Here is a 20,498-nt window from a genome sequence, read left to right as displayed (position 1 = left end):
TGACCCACAGGGCCCTTGGTCATCTTCCTCTGGCTCCTGTCGTCTGCACTGGGCATCCTATGGGCCAGACCTGTGGGACCCGCATCTCCATGAGTTCCGGGTCCCTTTGGAGGGGACTCAGACTGTCTGTCTCTCCCTTGCAAGAGCCTGATCACAGCAGGGTGACGACTTGGTGCCTCAGGACTCTTGCTGGATGAGCACAGCCGTCCCCCGCAAAGCACCCTGAGCCCGGAGTGTCTCCAGGGGCCAAATTTGTGACAGGGAGGGAGCTCATTTGTGTGCAGGCTGCCCACCGCCCATTCCTCTTGACCAACAGCAGCCTCAGTGCCTCTGGGGAGCTCCTCCCCCAGGTGACGCTGTGTGGGATGGTCATTCTTAGGTTCTTCCAGCCCAGGATGGAGCATGTGACCCAAGATGGGCCGATGGCACAAGAGGTGCTCCTCCTTGGACTGTGAAGGGGAAGAGGGAGGCACAGGCTGCAATGAGGTTTCTCCTGAGCCCAGCTTCCCAGAGTGGCCTGTCCTTCCAGTGTCCACGCTCAGCTTCTGTCCCCTCAATAAACCCCTTTTGCTGAACTTATTCTGAGGCTGTCTACTCGTAACCGGAGGTCCTGCTTCTTGAACCTCAAGAAGACCCGCTCCAGCCTGGACTGTGACCCCAACCCTCAAATGGGTCAGGCTATAAGGGCTGTCCCCAAGCACTGGGGCAGCCCCTAGGAAGGGCCGTCAGCCCTGGAGTGGCAGCCACATCCCCTCTCCTTGGGTCCAGAAAAACAACATAATAAGAGAAGCATGCTCCCCAACAGGGACAGAGATGTGTCCAGCGTGAACGAGAAGATTCAGCAGCTCCTCTGCTGTGTGCGGGCGCCAGCCTGGCACCCTCTCCACAGAGCGAGGCATTCCCAGAGCAAACCACACTCCATGCTGATCAAGCTGCTCGCAATGGCCCGGCCAAATCCAGTGCTCGGCCTCCGAGGGCAGCACATTCTGTGCCCACCAACGAGAATCTGCGGGGCTGGCTCTGCTGAATATCCCAGAACAGTCACCCTCTCCCTATCCGGCCCCTCCTCCACCATGACTTCTTCCTCCGACCCCGAATGAGAGGCAGTGGGCGACGTCCGCATCCCAGTGGGTGCAGGATCCCTGCTGCTCTGCGCATGGGCCATGGAGGCATCTGTCTGCACTGAGTGGTGGGCAGCGTGGTCTGGCATCCTGCGTGGCCTCAACCATATGACCCTCCTTATTCACCCGGTTCATACCACAGCTAGGGGAGACCCAGGGCACCCAGAAAATGGCAGAGTGAAATGGGGTTTTGGGGCAGGAGGCAAGGTCTTACTACATTTCCTAAGAAAATAAAAGCCCAAGTGGTCGTTGCTAGTTTGTTGGGTTCACACCTCGGTTCCAGAGTGCTGGGTGCAGCTGAACCCCATCCGCAGAGACTTTATTTGGGGCCACAGAAGCTCTTGCAAACCTCCTGATTGAACAGCCTATTTTTCTGAAATAGTTGGCTCACCAGACACTTCTTTCAAAATGATTTGAACATGCCCATGGGTTGGCTTGTACGAGGATCTCAGGATTTGCCAACAATTCTCTCCCTTTAATGGCTTAAGTCAATTAACAGCCAGCATGGTGAAAATTCCAAGCTGTTAATTCCAGGCTCTGTGGTCTTAAAATGTCCTGCTTCTCCTCAGATAAGACAATATTCTGCAGTCATTAAGCAAATCACTACATTATGGGGTTGAATGTGATCCAGACTCAAATATTTTAATAAAAAAATCACCTTCTGAAGCATCCTGAAAGCGCTTCTGTTTATGTGGGATTCTCCAGCTGCCGTCTGCTTTGTGGCCTGCGGACTTGGTGGGTCCCCAGTGGGAGGCGAAGAGGGATAGCCAACTCTCCAGGGCAGCCCCGAGGTGTGTGGGGGAGGGTCCTCTCCCTTCCGGTCTTAGGGAACATCTTGCAAGAACGTTGATAATTGGAGAACGAGATAATTGGGCCGCCACAGAGATGAGGAATGGGAAACGGGATGGGAACCAAGCAGCCCATGGGAGGGGCTCAGGGCATCTCCAGTGAGAAGCCCAGGGAAGGAGGCCCCTCGGATCATCCAACTCAGTAGAACCCACCGCATGCTCAGTGTGAGAACCCAGAGGCTCCTTGGCCCCTCAGTCCCTCGCATGGACCTGGCCTAGGTCCCTCCCCATGTTGCCCTTCCCACCCCATTGCTCCGCCCTCAATGTTTCTTCCTTCACTCAGGATACTCATGCCTCTCTTGTCCCAGGTAGCACCCCAGTCCGCTGCAGCCAGCCTTCTCCCCCAGGCCCTGAATGCTTGCTGTCCCAGGCAGGTCCTACCATTCAGCCCTTGTTCCTCAGTAGTTCCTTGCACCTTCCTGCCAATGGAACATGAGCCCTCTGAGACCAGCTGTCTTTTCTTCTAGCCTCATGCTCTCTCACACTGCCTGTGTCATGCAGCCCCACACTGGGTGCTCTAGGGAGACAGGATGCACAAGATGCCACCTGCCGTACAGTCTGCAGGGAACCAAACACCAGGCTTCTTGTGGGGGACACCACAGGCCAAACCAAATAGAGTTCCGTGGTGGTCATAGATGTGCACCTTCACGCCCCCACCCCCGTGTGGACCCCAATGAGAAAGGAAGCCATGCTACAGCTGCAGGGAGGCCCACCCACCTTCCCGGGAAGCTGGGACCCCAGCTGATTGCAGGGGTGGGAGGCTTATAAAGGCGGAGCCATTTCAGCCAGACGCAGAATCTCATTGGCAATTGTCATCAGCTGGTGCAAGTGAAGGGCGGGGCAACTGCCCCAGGATTTTGGCAACATCCAATATGGAATTTTAGCTCCTGAAAATGCATAAACTGGGAAGCTAGCCACTGAAAGGCTGCACTTCTCTGTGACAGTGCTGAGGTCACACACCCTCTAATCCCAAAGTTCTGAAGTCATTGTCCCTGTGTAGCTGTCTCCTGCTCTTTCCTTCTGTTTTTTTTTTTTTTTTTTTTTTTTTTTTTTAATACGGGGGATTGAACTCAGGTACTCAACCACTGAGCCACATCCCCGGCCCTATTTTGTATTTTATTTTTTTATTTAGAGACAGGTTCTCACTGAGTTGCTTAGTGCCTCCCTTTTGCTGAGACTGGCTTTGAACTCAAGATCCTCCTGCCTCAGCCTCCCGAGCTGCTGGGATTACAGGCGTGCTCCACTGCACTTGGCTCCTGCTCTTTCTTAAGTCCTGGCTTGGTGAGCCTGTCTTCCCTTTGAGTGCAGGGAAGCAGGACATCGCAGGAGGGTAAACAGATCACCTCTTGGTAGGTTTAGCAAGATAACCTCTCTGAGAGCAGATATGGGCATCAGGAGTTGTGACCACCTTGACCTCAGCTAACATGCATTGAATCTGTAGATCAATTTGGGAATTCCCAGTTTAACAGTATTAAGACTTCTGATCCATGAACATGGGATGTCTTTTCATGTACTTAGATCTTTTTAGTTTCCTTAAGTAACCTGGAAAACACACCCCAGTCAGATGATCCAGGTTAACAACAGTAATGAGCTGCATAGACAGCACACACCTGGGCTATGATGCCTACTCACTTTACCTTTGCACCTACCTCCCCAGCCCAGGATTGGTTTAATCATGAGGGAAAACAAACCAAAATCCAGAACAATCCACAAAACCTATAATCAGCACCCCTCAAAAAAGTATCAGGTTCATCAAAAACATTAAAATTCTGAAAAACTGTCACAGACCAGGGGATCCTAAGGAGACAATGACCAAATATAATGTGGAATCCTGGATGGTATTCTGGAACCAAAAATAAACATTAGGTAAAAACTGGTGGCATCAAAATAAGCAGCTGAGTTTAGTTACTAGTAATTTATCAGTATTTTTTTCTTAGTTATGACAAATATATCAGAGTAATCATAATGTTAACAATGGTAGGGGGAAGGTATGGAGTATATATAAATTCCCTGTGCCATCTTTACAACTTTTCTGCAAGTCAAAACTATTCTAACATAAAAAGTTTAATTAAATAAAAAGTTTAATTAAAAATTTTCTAGCTAACAATACACTTTAAAATTAGAGGTTAAGGTAACAGACAGGAAGAAATAAATTCAACCATAAAAAATAAATGAATAGTATCAAGTACATAGAAGAACTCCTGCAAATTAATAAGAAAAAAGCCTGAAATATAAACATTCTATAGAAAATGGGCAAGTGATTCAGACAGGAAAATCACAGAAAAAACACAAATAGCCAAAATTACTAAAAGGGTGTTCAAACCCACTGTTAATTAATTACATGCAAGGAAGAAAAAATTATATTTTCACATACTGACTTGTAATAAATGAAAATATTCATAATAAGAAGCACCAGAGAGTATGTAGGAGTGGGTATTCTATTAACTACTTTGAGAGATGTGAATTAGAGCTAGAGTGTAATTAAGCAGTGAGTTAAAATGTTAGTAAAAATTAAAATATGTGAACACATTTATCTAGTGTGTCCTTTTCTCAGTGTCTATTCCAGAAAAGCAACCTCACAGGTATTCAAACAGACAGAAGTAACAATATTCACAGCACCAGTGTCTGTAAGAGTAAAACTTTGTACATATCCTAAATACCTTCAGTTGTGTACTGTAGACTAGTTCAACACACTGCATTCTTTTATGGTATGGAGCACAATTCATTTTTTAGCAGCAGCTAAAACAAATGTTGTCAAGCCTGGGTAGTGGCATGGAGCAATTCCTGACATACTAAATGGATCCAGCAAATGACAGACAATATTTTACATTTGACTATTTATAGAAAGGAAGTTATATATTTCTATATATGTGTGGATAACTAGGGAGAAATCCTATTAAAACACACTAAATCAATAAAGATAATTAACTCTGGGGAAGGATTGGAATGGGGACCAAAGGGATCAAGAATTCCCCAAGAAGAGTTTGTTCTTGTGACGGATTAGTAGAAAATGTAGAAAGGGAATCTGGTTTTCTAGAAAGGTGGAGTTGATACACTCCCCTACCTCCATCATTCCCACTAAGGAATCCTATAAAACAGAAAATCCTATAAAACAGAAGATGACTCCTTGAGAGATGGACAGATGAAAGCAGACTACCTGAGGACTTAAGTAGCCAAAAGTAGTTCTCTGAGTTTTCTTTTGGTCTCAGAAAGTCCCAACTTAGTGTTGGAGAAGTCAATAGCTTAACACCAATAGACACAGACAAAGAATTGCCCAAGAATATGAATATGCAACCAATGTAACACTACATCATGTTCAACTACAAGAATGGGACCAAAATTGTATAGGGTTGCACCCCATGTATGTATAAAACGTCAAAATACACCCTACTGTCATGTATATCTGAAAACAATGAATTAAATAAATAATAAATAAATAAAGATAATTTTTCATACCAAGACAAAAAAATAGCTAAAACAACACAACAGAAAAAATAGTGGGTTCCCCACTCCTGCCAGTGAAGACTAAGTGGAGAGCTTAAACTCCCACCCTTGCTAGGCTGCAATGAGATAGCCCAAGGTCACCTCCCCACCTCCTTCCTGCTTCCACTGGGGTGATTTCAGATAAGACCATGTGGAGAGCCAGGAATGCAGAGATTGCATGGGACCTGGACTCACCTCCACGCAGAGTCACAAGGCATCCCCCAGCCTTCCCAAGAGAGGAATAGTAGTGCCAACGGAGTCCTACTGGACAGTCAGGTCTTCTGTCACCACCTTCCCACCCTGGCATCAGTAAAGGCCACTTGGGTAACAGTAAGGAAGTGACCCCATCCTTCCTTCTAGGATGATGTTGGTGGATGTGTATCAGCAAACCTGAGAGTTCATCCCTACTCAAGTGTGATAAGAAATACCTCCACAACCAGGTGACAGTGGAAGTCAAGTGTAGAACCTGGGACTTCTATCCCTACCTGGCAGTAAAAGGCAGCCATTCCCCTCCCCACTTGGGGTAGTGTCAGAGGAAAAGATCTAAAAGACAAGATTTAAATAAGATCAAGTCCTTTAACATAGTATTCCAACTATCCAGGTTTCAACTGAAAATCATTCACTTTACCAAAAACCAGAAAAGTATTAAGCAGAATGAGAAAAGACAATTGACAGACACCAACATGCTCTAACAGCTGTTAGACTTATCTGACATGGATTTAAAGCAACCATTCTAAAACTTCTTCAATGAGTAATTATGAATACAATTGAAAAGAATGAAGGAATTGGGAGTCTCAGCAAAGAACTAGAAGATATGTAAAGAACAACCAAATAGAAAGTTTAGAACTGACATAACATTTTTCAAGTGCTGAAGAGATTTTATCACCTAAATCCAGCAAAAATATCCTTCAGGAATTAATGAGAAAAAAGGTGGTCTCAGATTAATGAAAACTGGAAAAATGTGTAGCTATATCTCAAAAAGAATTTCTAAAGGAAGCTCATTGGATGAGAGGGAAATGATACTAGAAAAATCCCTTGGAATATCGGAAAGGAAAAAAGAAGAACAGAAAGAACAGAAACATTAGTGCATTCTATGGATTTTCCTTCTTCTATGAATTTCCTAAATTATGTTTGATGGTTAAAGTAAAAGTTATAACACATTAATGTGCTCTCAACATAAGTAAAGAAAATACTTCAGATAATTATTCTATAAACAAGGGAGGGTAAGGGATGAAAAATGATGTAAGGTTTCTTTATATTATTATTTTTTGTTTGTTCTAATTAGTTGTACATGCCAGTAGAATGCATTTATATATTTTGATAGATCATACAAAAATGGAGTATAATTTCTCATTTTTCTGATTGTACATATTGTAGGATCATATCAGTCATGCAGTCATATATGTACATGGGGTAATAATGTCTGATTCACACTACTATCCTGCCTACTCCCTTCACTCCGCTCTACCTAACATAAAGTAACTCTATTCTTCCCTAGTGCCCACCCCCCTTATTGTGAATTAGCATCCACATATCAGAGAAAACATTTGGCCTTTGGTTTTAGGGTTTGACTTATATCACTTAGCATGATATTCTCCAACTAATCAGCGTACTACAAAGATGTAAGGTTTTTACATTTCATTTGAACTGGTAAAGTGTCAACACAAATTATCTGTGATAAGTTGTGTGCCAATAACATAATTTTAGGGCAATGACTAAAAAATGTTAAAAGAGATATTCTCAAAAACACTGTAGACAAAGATAGAATTCTAAACTTTTTTTTTTTTTTTTTCGGTGCTGGGGATTGAACCCAGGGCCTTGTGCTTGCAAGCAAGCACTCTACCCAGCAAGATAGGACTCTAAAAATGCTCACATAACCCATAGGAAGACAGGGAAAATAAAGCACAAACAAACAAAACATAGAGAAAGCAAACAGCAAACAACAACAACAACAAAAGTTCAGTCCTATCTACTTGACAATCACATTAAATGTAAATGATCTAAATATACCGAGTGTAAGGCAGAGAATGACAGGGAGAACAAAATGACCCAATTAAGCATTATCTACAGTAATACTACTTCAAAATAATGAGATAGGCATATTGAAATTAGAAGACTCAAAAACATTAATCAAAAGGAAGGAGGAATGGCTCTATTAAAAAATCAGATAAAGTAGAGCAAAGAAGACTTCCAAACTGGTAAAAGGGTCAATACACCAAAAACACATAACAATTCTCAATGTGTACACACCAAGTGGGTAAAAACGCAACTGAAAATATGTCTAGCAAAGACTGAGAGCACTGAAAAGAGAAACAGACAAATCTACAATTACAGCTGTAGATTTCAACACCTCTCTACAATTGATAGGCTACCCCCCAAATCAGTAAGTTTAAACAAAAGCAAACCTTAGTAAAATTAGTAAGGTTATACAACAAAACCACCAAACAGCAGAATTAATTGAAAATAATAGAAAATTCCACCCAGCAACAGCAGAATACACATTTTTTCCAAGTGCCTAAGACAGATCATATAAATGAGCTGAAATTAATGCAGAGTATGTTCTCTGTACACAATGGAATAAAAATATGAATCAAAACCAAAAAATAACAGGAAATTCTTCAAACATCTGCAATCTAAAAAACCATATTTTAAATACTACAGGGATCAAAGAAGAAATCTTAGGGAAAAACTTTTAAATACGTGTAATACTGAACTAAATCAAAAACACAAATCAATTGGTGGGTTGAAATTCAGAATTTTGAGAGGTAAATTTATAGGACTAAATACTTTCCAAAAGAGGAAAAATCACAGATCAATAATCTAAGCTCCCACTCAAGAAATTAGAAGACCAAACTAGAATCTAAGCAAGGAGAAAGAAGTAAATAATAAACATTAGAGTAAAAATCAATGAAATTAAAAACACAAAAACAATAGAGAAAAATCAATACAGCAGAAATGTTATTAGTAAGCAAAACTGATAAAACTCTAGCAAAATTATCAAACAAAAAGACCCATATTATTTTTTTTTTTTCAGTACTGGGGATTGAACTCAAGGCCTTGTGCTTGCGAGGCAAGCACCCTACCAGCTGAGCTATCTCCCCAGCCCAAGACCCATATTATTAACTCCATAAATGAGATGGGGAAATGGCTTTAGCTCCTCAGCCATCAAAAGATTAATGAGAGAAGACTACAGACGGATGAATAGGTTGTGATGGTTTGGCTATGGTGGGCATGTCCACCATTTTCATGTGTTAAAATTTAATACCTCTAGTATTTCCTCATAGTAATAAAAAAACTAATGCATAACTAGACTCCTCAAAAAGTTCCAAGTACCACCCCATATGAAATAGATAATTTGAGTATATTAAAGAAATGGAAATCATAATTTTAAATCCTCTGAAAAAGAAATCTCCAGATGGAGGCACTGTAGAACTCCATCATATATTTAAAGAATTACACTGATTTTTACATAATCTATTCCAGAAAATAAAAGATGCAGACACACTTCCCCACAAATTTTATGAAGCCAATATCAGCCTTCCAATTACATTGAAAACAAGAAAATTGCAGGTCAATGTCTTACATGCATATAGAAATGATAATTTATTAACAAAATATTAGCAAATGCAATTCAACAATATATTTTAAAAATTCAGAGCCCATGACCAAGTGATTTCTATTCTAGGCATGGTCAAATCTTCAAACTTCAGTCAATGCAATCGATCCTGTTAACAAGCTAAGAATAAAAGAACGCATGATCATGTCAATCAATGTAGGAAAGGTATTTGATAAAATGCAACGTTTATCCATGATGAAAACTCTCAGAAAACTATGACTGGAAGGGAAGTTTTGCAACTTAATAAGGAACATCTACAAAAAGCCCATCCATGGCCATTAATGGTGAAAGACTGAATAATATGCCATCCACAGGTGGGGACAAAGACAAGGTGTCCACTCTTGCCACTGCTATCCCTCACAGTTCTGTGCAGAGAAAAAGAGGCACACGCTGGAAAGGAAGAAGTAAAATGTTCTTATTTACAGAAAGCACGGATGGTCCATGGAGGAAATCCAAAGGAATTCACCAAAAATTGGTAGAACAGGGTTCAGCAAGGCCTCAGAAGAAACAGTTACATTATAAATATCAGCACCCAACTCAAACCCTCCATGTGGTCAGATCCGCTCTCTGCACTTGCCTTTCAGGCAAAAGGAGACAGATAATAGCAAAATACATTCATAGCTGAATTTTTTTCTTTTTTTAAGACCTTCCAGGAGTGGCACACTGGGTGGTGAGCTGGAGTCTGCCTGACCATTTGCTGGTAGAGGCTGATGGCACACATGCCCTCTCGGCTTCACACGCAAGGATGGGACATCAGTAGCTGGAAGCTGGCCATGGGTGAGTCTTTACACCATGGTCATTGGTAAGAGTGCAGGTCAGAGCTGTCCCAGAAGTGCCACTGGGCAAATGCTACCACCATCCTGCCAGTTCCCTCTACTTAGAATTTGAGCTAGTGATTTTTCCTGCATGGTCATTGCTCAGACTAAGATGATCCATAAGTTCTAGAAAGAGTTATATTCCATATTGGACTTATAGGAGCAGGAAAGTCAGTTGGAACTGCAGAAATCTTTTAAGAACATAAGAATTTTAAGATGTAATAAAAGTCTTTTTCTTGCTCAATTTAAATCTTGGAACATCCCATTCCTCTTTTAATTAACCTGACTCCCCTTTGGCTCAACAGATCTGGTGAGTGGAGCTTTTGTATTAGATTCACCAAGAGTGTGTGTGTGTGTGTGTGTGTGTACACACACGCGCAGGCGCTTGCTCTGGGTCCCTGTGGATGCAGTAACAACATGGTGTGGAAGGACCATCTTGTGCCCGCATGTTTCCCCCACATCAAACATGCAGAGACCTTCTGAAGCCTGGAGGAGGCTGTGAACAGGAAGGAGACAGCGTGGCCCTCAGGGAGGACCAGAGAGCAGCTGGGCTCTTTAGGGCGTCTGGGAATTGGAGTGAGAGGCGGTTCGGGGATTTGTCTGGAGCCCAGACATGAATATTCAGGACTCTCTCTCCCCTCATGTGGATGGTAGTATGAAGCCAGCCACATCCGTTTGCCTTTTCCCAATCCTGCGTGTGATTAGCATGGGCTCACGGGCCCAGCACAAGTGCATTTAGAACGAGTATTTAAAAAATATGTGACGATTTTACTAGAAGTAGAAATCATGAGCCCAGGGCCTGGTCATCAGCTCGCTGAGTGCACCTGCGGTCAGGCCTGGAGTCTGGCAGATCATCCTGCTTAGTGCTCGCCCTAAGCTGGGCTGCAAGTCTCAAGACTCAGCAAGGCCTAGGCAGCTCCAGCGTGGTCCCATTAAAATGCAAATCTCCCTCCTGTCAACCTGTCAGCCCTTTCCCCACCCAAGCTTAACATTCGATTATGAATACATTTAAGCCCTTCCCTCAGAGGCAGGAAGGCGCAGAGGGGGCGTCTTTAAAGGAGGCAGAGTGTGCAGAAAGGAAAGGCCAGGCAGCAGCGACAAGCCCTCGGCCTGGGACACCGTGTGCAGTATGTCTCCCTGCTGCTTGGCAGAAGGGACTGGCAAACTTAGACGCAGGGAATACTATCTGCTTGATGTCCTTCCACTCAGTCACCATCTGAGTGCTTTCTGAGGGCCTCCCTTGGGCCTCAGATTGGATGCCATCCTAGACAGCCCCTCTCAAGCCATGATTTCCTCTCTTCTGTGTAAACCAGGAATGGAGCCCGCCTGGGCCCCTGCAGGTCCTCCGTGGGGAGCTGGCCTCTGAACCTGGCCACCTGGCTCTGGTTTTCTGAGTGTTCACACCGCTGTGACCGTGTCCCAGGCAGACTCGCTCAGCGGTCCTCAAGCTCAGGGTGACCTTTTTAGAAACTAAGTAAGTCTACATGTAGCCAATCTCTAAAACATCTCGTTCAATGAGGCTGCGAGCAGAGGGCGGCGCTGCTTCGGAATGCTGATGGGTTAGGGAGTCTTCCCTGCCGCCCAGGACAGACGGCCATGCTGGAGCCCAAAAGGAGTAACAGGGAGACCGGTGGGGGAACAGTGACTTGAACAAATGTTTTGCAAACATGTGTATTTCTGCTTCAGAAAACTGATGGAAAGCTAAGAATAGCTCAAGGGAGAAGACTTCCAGTTTCTCCAAACCAATGGAAGACTTTCCCCACTGAATTACTGGCATGCGGTTGCTATGGTCTGGACCTTAAATATCCCCCAAAGGCCCTTTGTCCTCAATCTGTGGCACTTTCAGGAGGTGACGGACACTTTAAGGGGTCAGGGAGGAAGTTAGGTCACTGGGTTCATGCCCTGGAAGGGGATATTGGGATCCCTGACCCCTTCCTGTCTCTCTGTCTGCTTCCTGCCCACCATGATGTGACCAGCTTGCTCCATCTCATGTTCCCTGCCATGATGTACTGTGCCACCACAGGCCCAAAGCAATAGGGCTGAGTGACTATAGTCGGAAACCATATAAACCTTTCCTTCTTTTAAATTGATATAGGTATTTTGTTATAGTAACTGAAAACTGACTTACACAATAGTTGGGGTATTTAACAGAATTGCCCTTTTTCTTTCCATTTGATGATAGTCTGTTTTTTTTTTCTTTTTTAATTTCATTGAGGGATACCTCATAGAGAGTAAACCATGCACATATTAAGTGTACAACTCAGTGAATTTTCACATTTATTCTCCCCCTGTACCACTAACCAAGTCAAGATGTAGATTACTTCCAGCTTCTAGATATTTCCCTCCTGTTCCCTTTCACTTTTTCCCCAACCCCACCTCCTGGAAGGTCACTACTCCTCTCCCTCCATCACCATAGATAAGTTGTGCCTCTTTTTGACCTTTATACATGCATAATCATATCATATCATAGTCATCTTTGTTTTCTGGGTCCCTTTTCTGAGTGGTGTGTTCACTCACCACACTGTGGGCTGTTGTAATTCATTCATTTTCATTTTTGTTAGTGTTTCATGCTGTGAACATTCCAGAATTTATCTGCCCATTCTGTTGTTGATGAATATTTGAGGGTTTCCAGTCTGGAGCTATTCGGCTTAAAATAGCTGTGAATACTCTCGTGCATGTCTTTTTGTGGATGCAGCCGTCATTCTTCTTGGACAGACACTCAGGAAACTACTGGGTCATAGGGAGGTGCGTGCTCAGCTAGGCCACAGCTTTCCAGAGTCCAAGCACCATTCTGCTTTCCATGGCGATGCCTGTGAGCGCCAGCTGCTCCTCATCTGTCTAGGTCCTCGCTGCAGGGGCCGGGAGTGCAGGAGCCAGCACCGTGGCCTGAGTTTGTATTTTCCCAAAATTCACGGGGCTCATCATACTCTCTTGTTTTGCTTATTGCAAGTCTTGCCTTTTGTAGGTCCGGCTGGCATCTCCCCTGTCCTGTGAGGCCCTAACTGCTGACCTTCAGTGGTCACTCCTTCACGGTCCACCTGGCAAGAAAGCAGACAGCCAGCTCCCTAGGTGAGCCCCTGTGTGTCCTCCACTGGCTTCTGCCACGTCCATGTGCAAGTACTGCTCTCCAGTCCTGGGTGCTCCCAGAACCTGGGTCTTGGGCACTGGATGGTGGGAGGTCTGGTCTGTTCTTTGATTTGCCAAGTGTGTCTGATACCTGCGGGGCTCAGGGCTCAGGGGTTGGCTGATTGATGGGTTAGGAAATTCCCGGCTCCTCTTGACCTCTTTGTTCTGTTTTATGACCTTAAATTTTAAGTTATTTTTTCCATCTCAGGGCTCGGGGCACCTAGATTCTTCCCCAGCGACAGCGGCCACCATGCACAGCCCCTCCCTACAGCACCTCCTCCAGGGGGACACGGGCTCCCTCACTGATGCTGGTGAAGTCCACCATGCCGGGCCTCTGATGGCCTTTGGTTTCCCAGGCCCTCTGGACATGCTCAGAGACACAAGGCTCTCCTCAGGGTCCAAAAGCAAACTTTTGAGATGCACTGTGTTCCCACGTCACCTGGCCTTCCTCATGACTCCCACCCTGAAGGAAGCGCAAGAAGCCAGCTGCTCTGGGCTGCGGACACCAAGGGAGACCAAGCGTGGGAAAGATATTTGAAAGCTTTGGGCAAAGGAATTAAGAGGATCCACATGACTAGAGCGACTTCCCCATACATCGCAAAGCGGGTTTGAAGCCGTCAGGTAAAATAGAACAAATCCTCCAAACCCCAGCCCGCGCTCGTCCAGGCCTGGGGCTCTTTGGTGGTAGACCCAAGTGGGCGACAATTTTTCAAACGTGCATCACAAGTACACGTGTATTTATTACTTATGAAGCACACCATGGACCACTGTGCAAATACATAATGTACACAATAAGACATATTCCAAAAATAAATATTTTTTTAACTGGATAAAATAAAAATAAAATAAGGAGAAGTTTTCAAGACCTTCTTCTGTACACTGTGGATTGTTCTGCACGTCCAGATACAGTACGTCAGGCTGTCCACGGGAGAGTCTTTGGTGGATGATGAAGTTCTTGGCAAGAGCATTTCCATCTTCTACTGCTTACTGTTCTTCCAGAACATTCTCACCCTGACTCTCAGCGTTCCAACTCCAGTGAAGGTGTCTTGTCGTCATGGATGTGGGGCCGGCGTGCAGGATACCCAGGGAGGCTTAGCTGCAGACTCTGCTGCTACCTGGACGTCACTGTTGGCTTTGTCTCTCGGTTGGTGTGCGGCTGGGGCAGGTTTCTCTCCTCTGTTTCCTCATCTCTAAGATGGAGAGAAGAGCTGCATACGAGCACTGAACAAGGTGAAAATGTGCCAACAGCCCAGCACAGGGGACAGGAAGCCCTTAGCACCTGGCAGCCATTCTTACCCATAGTCCTATGCTGTTGCTTCTGGGGAGGGCCAGTTTCAGAATTCTCACATCACTAACATCCCTCCTGCTCCTGTTTGAACGGGTTCTAACTAAATTCACATGTTGGAAACTCAATCTGCAAATTTATATAAATGGATCTGGAGGTGGGACCAGATGAGTCAAGAGGGTAAGGACCCCATGATGACATTAGTGGCTTTAGAAGAGGAAGACAGACCTGAATCAGCATGCTTGCCCTTCCTGGTCATGCGATACCCTGTCTCACCCTCGGCAGTTGCTGGCACCACACTCTTGACATCACTGCCTCCAGAAAGCCACATAAACCTTTGTTATTTATAAATTACCCAGTCTGTGGCACTCGGTTATAGCAACAGAAAACAGACTAAGACACCTGCCAGCCAAGACCTCAGGGTGGACCAGCTCTGGGTGGCCGCACCATGCATGAAGGCTCCCAACGCTTTCCTTCCTTCTGTTCCTTCTAGTGAAGTCCTGTGGCCTTGTGTCATTGTTGGAAAGAAGGAAGTAACTCTGCTGACTGGAAAGGGGTTAGACTTCTTTGTGAAGGACACCCAGCATCTTGGGAAGAGTGACAAGTTCATGTTAAACTTCATGCTCTGCCCACTGCCTGCTTCCCCCAGCAGTATTATCCAGATGCTCCCTGAGGTCTGCAGAACCATGTGGTTCCTGAGTCTGCCTGGTGCTCTAAGCATCTGGGTGAGGAGCTAGATCTAGGGCTGGGTTGGCCAGGTGGGGCTGGCCATTCCTGGGGTCTATTGAGAAGACACATGCATCCAAATCATGGAGGCACGGGCTATTCTGAGGAAGGAAAAGTTGCACTGCCCCTAAAGAATATGGCCAGCGGCCTGCCATCTCCCCATAACCCCCTTGCCCAGTAGAGGAGACTCTAGTGTAGAGGGATGATACCACTGAGGTGCAGCGCCGTCTCACCTGCATCCACGGCACCTGCTCTGGAGACACTTGTTTTATCTGAGCCAGCAGAGGTGCCCTAGCGGGGTTCCTGAACAACAGAGTTCTTCCTTTGGCTCAGCATTCACATAAGGCAAAATCAGAAGCCACTTAACACCTTTTTCTCCTGTAGGTGGACCCCAAGTCTGAGGTCCTTCTCCAGGTGGAGCATCTGGACATGGCAGTGGCTCTATCCCCAGGGGATATCTGAGGAGGACCCCAAGAAGACCACAGAGATCAGTGGGTGACCATCCTAATTCCCCAAAGGGAATACCAGTGATGAGCCCCATCTCTGTTCTGCACCATGATTCTCAGCTCTGGCCTGAGCCCGAGGAGATCTGTCCTGAAAGACAGAGGGACACTCTAATGTCCAGTAACTTTCTGGTTGTGTCATAATGGAACTTTCCTTTTATTATAAGGGAATGTTGACAGTGAAACACCCCAGTTCCCAGCACACCCTTTGCTGAGCACTGGCAAACATATCCACCAGTGCAGTCACCGTGTCAATCAAGTTATGAGATATTTTCATCATTCCAGAAAGTTCTTTTGAGCTCCCTCCAACCCACCATTGGGAACCACTGTTCTGAGTTATGTAGCAACAGATTAGTCTTGCTGGGTATGGAATTTTATGAAATGGAATTCTCCAGTCTGGACTTGTGTAATGTGTTCCTTTTCACCACCGAGTGGTCCACATTGATGCCACCACCATCTTCTTATTCATTCTCCTGGTCAAAGATGCCTGGATTGCCTCCAGTTTGAGACTAAAACCAAAAATGCCGCCATGATTATTCTTGTGTAAGCATTTTGTGGACCGGTGTCTTCATTTCTCTCAGGTAGAATTTTAAGGAAGCTTAGAATTGTGATCTCCCACCCAGAAGTCCTCATCCATTCTCTACCGGCACCATTGTTCCAAGACAATTGGAATGTTTGACCAGATGCTGGTCAAGAGCATCCAGCCCACTCTCTCTGGCCAAGGAGTTTTATGATCTCCATTTGCACACTGTGCTTGGAATTTAATTAACTGTATTGAGGAACATGACACCAAGACCAGCTTATGGCAGCTGTAACATTGAGGGGTTTATGGTCAGATATTAAAACCAAAGCCACAGGGAGACTGGCTTGGAGCCAGGCAGATCAGCAGCAAGAAGGGTAAAGATGTGTTGAAAATAAAATTTAATTTTCCAGCTGCGGTTATGAGCAAGTCATATCCCAGCCTCACTGTGGGGTCACAGCCTAACAAATGAGGCAGGCACGAAGGATGGCATGGGAAGCCCCAGCAAGCAGCGAACCGAGGAGGATTTAGCAGCCCCACGTGTGGGCTGGAGCAGAAACGAGAGCAACCTCAAGGAAGGGTCTTAAGTATGCATCCTTTTTTGCATAAAACCTCATGGTCACAATCAAGGGAATCACCTGGAACCTATTTAACTAAATCGCTTTTCACAACAGGTCAGGCACAGCAGGAATTAATTCTGCATTCACCAAGAGTAAGAATGTCACAACCCAACCAGGCCCAGGAGTGGAGGCCAAGACAGTCCCCAGTTGGATTTGTGGCTGCTGCAAGACCCAGCTGAACCAATTTGGGCTGGCCTCTGGGCCAATCATCCCTCTTCCTACTGGCTCTGTGGTCCCAGAGTGGCCATCTTCTCCAGATGTGCCTCAACCTAGGCCTTGCTCCCAGTGGCCTTTCCTCTCTCTGCTTGCTGAAACATCACTATCCTTGGAGATTGTGTCCACTCAGCTTGACATGACTGCAGCCATCTTGAGTTGTTACTGCCATGATTGCTCCAGAGTAACCCTGGCCAGTTCCTACTGTATAGTTTCCCAGCAAACTCTAAACAGACAAAGCAATGAGAGTGGTGTGGGGGGCTTTGCAATTGGACCCTGGCTCCAGGAAGGCAGCTGACGATGAAATTATCTTCAGATAAACCAGGCATAGTCCAGCCAGGACGAAGTCACTTTGGTCCTAATCTGTAATAGACCCCCCTTTCTGACCCATATGGCAGGGACCCAACTGGCCTTGCTGCCTCCCAGGCCCATGCTTCTGTCTGTGAGTCCCCAGTAAATAGCCCTCCGTGCGCTCCTGGATCTGCCTGCCTTTCCATCTCATGGCGCCCTCGGACAGGCCCTCCTACACTAGAACTGAGTTGTTCCAGAAGAGAGGTGAGAGGTCAGTGCTCCCCAGACCCATGCCCCTCGCCCTGGCAATCACTGCTGCCCCTGCCCGCAGGCCCTCTTCCTGGATCCTTCACCTCTCACCCCCACGCTAGCGTGTGGGGACTTGAGCAGCCAGAAGTTATTTCCTCTCGCTTCTGGAGGACAGATGCCAGGTGTCTGCAGGCGCTCAGGAATGTCTCTTGGTCCTGCTGGACCTTCCCTGACTCATGGTGGCGTTCTTCCTGAGCATGCTAGCTCTTCAAAGGGCACTCTTTATGAGGACACCAGTCCTGCTGGATTAGGGGCTTCCTACTCCAGGCGACTCCATTTTAACCTAACTCATTACACTGCAATGCAATGTAAATGAGGTTGTGTTCTGAGGTCCTGGGGATTGGGACTTTGACATATGAATTTGGGAGGTGGGGCCACAACCTAACCCAGGACACCAACACTGTGCCTTACACAAACGTGCCAGGCCGTGGGGACAAACGGTGGGCGAAGCATCAGATCTCTTGCTGGGTGGTCTGAGTTTATGTGAGAGCCCAGAACAGAGACGCTCTTATTTCCTACCTTCGGGTTCTCCCATCGTCTGGAACTAGGCTTGGTCAGGAGAATGGAGGGCGTGGCCCTGGGAGAGCCTTCTCTTTGGCACTGGCCCCCAAGGGCACCTGGATGTGGTTCGCTCTCTTCTCTCTAAAGTCCTCCCTTCAGGCTCCTGCAGAATTTCTCCGCGGAGACTTGCAGAGACCCTGTGAGACCACACTGGGTGTTTTTAATCGAATCTCTTTATTCAGTAGTCCCCGTGGTCTTTGGGGTGCATCTGGAAGAAGCCAGGGTGTCTTGAGAGTGCATCGGGGGATGATCTCCAAGACCATCAAGACTATGACCACCAAGTGCAAGTTCAGGGTCCTTAAGACCACCCTTGATTCTCTAGGACTCACATTCTTTGTTGTCCTTACTGCTCTGGTTTATTACAGGGAAAGATGCAAATCAAAAGCAGGGGCCTGGTACAGTGGCACACCTGTCATCCCAGATGCTTGGGAGCCTGAGACAGGAGGATCGTGAGTTCAAAGCCAGCCTCAGCAGCTTAGCAGGGCCCTAAGCAACTCAGCAAGACCCTGTCCCAAAATGAGAAAAAGAAATAAATAAAAAGTGCTGGAGATAAGGGTCAGCTTTTAAGTGCCCCTGGGTTCAATCCCTGGCACACACACACACACACAAATCAATGGAATAGATTGGCACAGAGGCGAGGGCAGGGTCCAGGAGGGCTCAGCTGCTGATTGTCCCCCTCCCCGGGGACCGCGCTGCTTTCCTCACAATGACGAGAGGAGCAGAGAAGCCCCTCCCAGCCAGGGAGGGGCTACATCACACAGGCACAGTGGACTCCTGAGTGGGTGGCTCAGCCTCCAGCCTCTCCAGAGACTGAGCTGATATCACGTAGCCCAAAGCCCCCTCTCTAAATCACATTCTTTTACTATTTGGCATGATCCAAGGACCCAGACCATCAAAAACATTCCTATGAGGCATGACATTCCCAGGGCTTAGAGTCACCTCCCAAATGTGAGGGCAAAGGTCTTTGGACTGAGTTAAGTATTTTACCTAAAAACTCACCAGCAATTAACCCGAGGTCTCTCCTTTCATACTCCAGCTTCCAAAGTAAACCTGTTTGGAAATGTGGTCTAGAATCCAGGTACATTGTTGGGACTAATGACACGTTAACTAACTCAGGCTGACTCCTTACTTCCTGGCGAGTGAGCAAGATCAAGGCCTCAAAGGCGGTTTCAATAGTTAATGACCATGAATTGGACCACCGTCAGGGATTGGTTAACAGTAGTTCCGCGAACGTGATCAGCTCCTGCTTGCCATATAGTCCTATGGGACTCTCACCTGCGTGAACCCCCCTGCCTTGCTGACCTTTAAGCTGATTGGTTCCCGCCTAGCCCCCACCCTACATAAAAGCTGTGTGACTTCCTCAATAAACGAGTTCCTGCTGTGACGGGTCTCCCTGACGCGTCAGATTGTCCTCCGCACGGAGGGCTGGGAGCGGGCGGTCAGCGGCCTTACCTATCCCGGTCTGACCTTGTTGGGGAGTGTCCCCTTCCCTTGCTGCTGGTCGAGAAGAGCAAGGGGGCTTAAGACCCCAACAGTACATCACTCCCCTAATTGGAGGAAACCATTTTGGTTGGGGGTGGGCAGCGAGGCGGGAGATGAGACTTGCTTAAAACCACACAGGGGAGAGGCAAAGGCTCTCCTTGGCCACGAACAGGAGGCTACAGGCCTGGGCCTGTGGCCTGACGCCTGGTTTAGTCTGTGCTGGGCACTTTTCAGCCTTGAGAGCACACAACACTGAATTCCTCAATGTCCTGTCTGCCTTTTCCCTAGGTCCCCTTAGAATTAGAAAGCGGGCTTCAATCTGTACAAGAAGCCCAGAGGCTAAAACTGATGTCCAGGCTGAATATCAGTTTCAAGATCTCTAACACAGAAGTCCAGCCCCTGCCCTGCACAGAGAAGTGACCCAGGGAGGACGGGCTTCCTAGACAAAGACCCAGTGGCACGCGGGCCTCCCCAGCCTGGTGAGGCTCTGGGCCTGGAAAACTCTGTCTCCCAACGACCACAAATAGAGATAGCTTGAGCTGGGATTTGAGGCTCTGCTCTTAATACCAGGCCCTTTGCCTCCCACCCTAAAACCTGCAAGGCCAACCCCTCAGTTTCTTTTTGGCCTGCAGGTTTGGGCCTTTAGCCAGCTCAGTGCTTAGTGGACTCTTCCACTTACTAGGACCCCACACTCCATGGTGTAGGATGCAGCTTCAGATAACCCAGCGTGAGATGTAGGGGGCCAGGCACCGTGGTGCATGCCTGTCATTCCAGCTACTTGGGAGGCTGAGGCAGGAGGATGGCAATTTCAAGGATGGCCTCAGCAAGTTAGCAAGACCCTCAGCAACTTAGAAAGACCCTGTCTCAAAATAAAAAATAAAATACTACAGATGTAGCTCAGAGGCGGAGCACTTCTGGGTTCAATCCCCAGTACCCCCCCCCCCCCCACACACACACACAGACACTCAGGGACTGGAGA

The sequence above is a fragment of the Sciurus vulgaris genome (genome assembly GCF_902686455.1).
Source record: "Sciurus vulgaris genome assembly, chromosome: 18".
NCBI classification, from domain to species: Eukaryota; Metazoa; Chordata; class Mammalia; order Rodentia; family Sciuridae; genus Sciurus; species Sciurus vulgaris.
The sequence above is the reverse complement of the archived record's forward strand: the minus strand, read 5'-3'. Positions refer to the sequence as shown.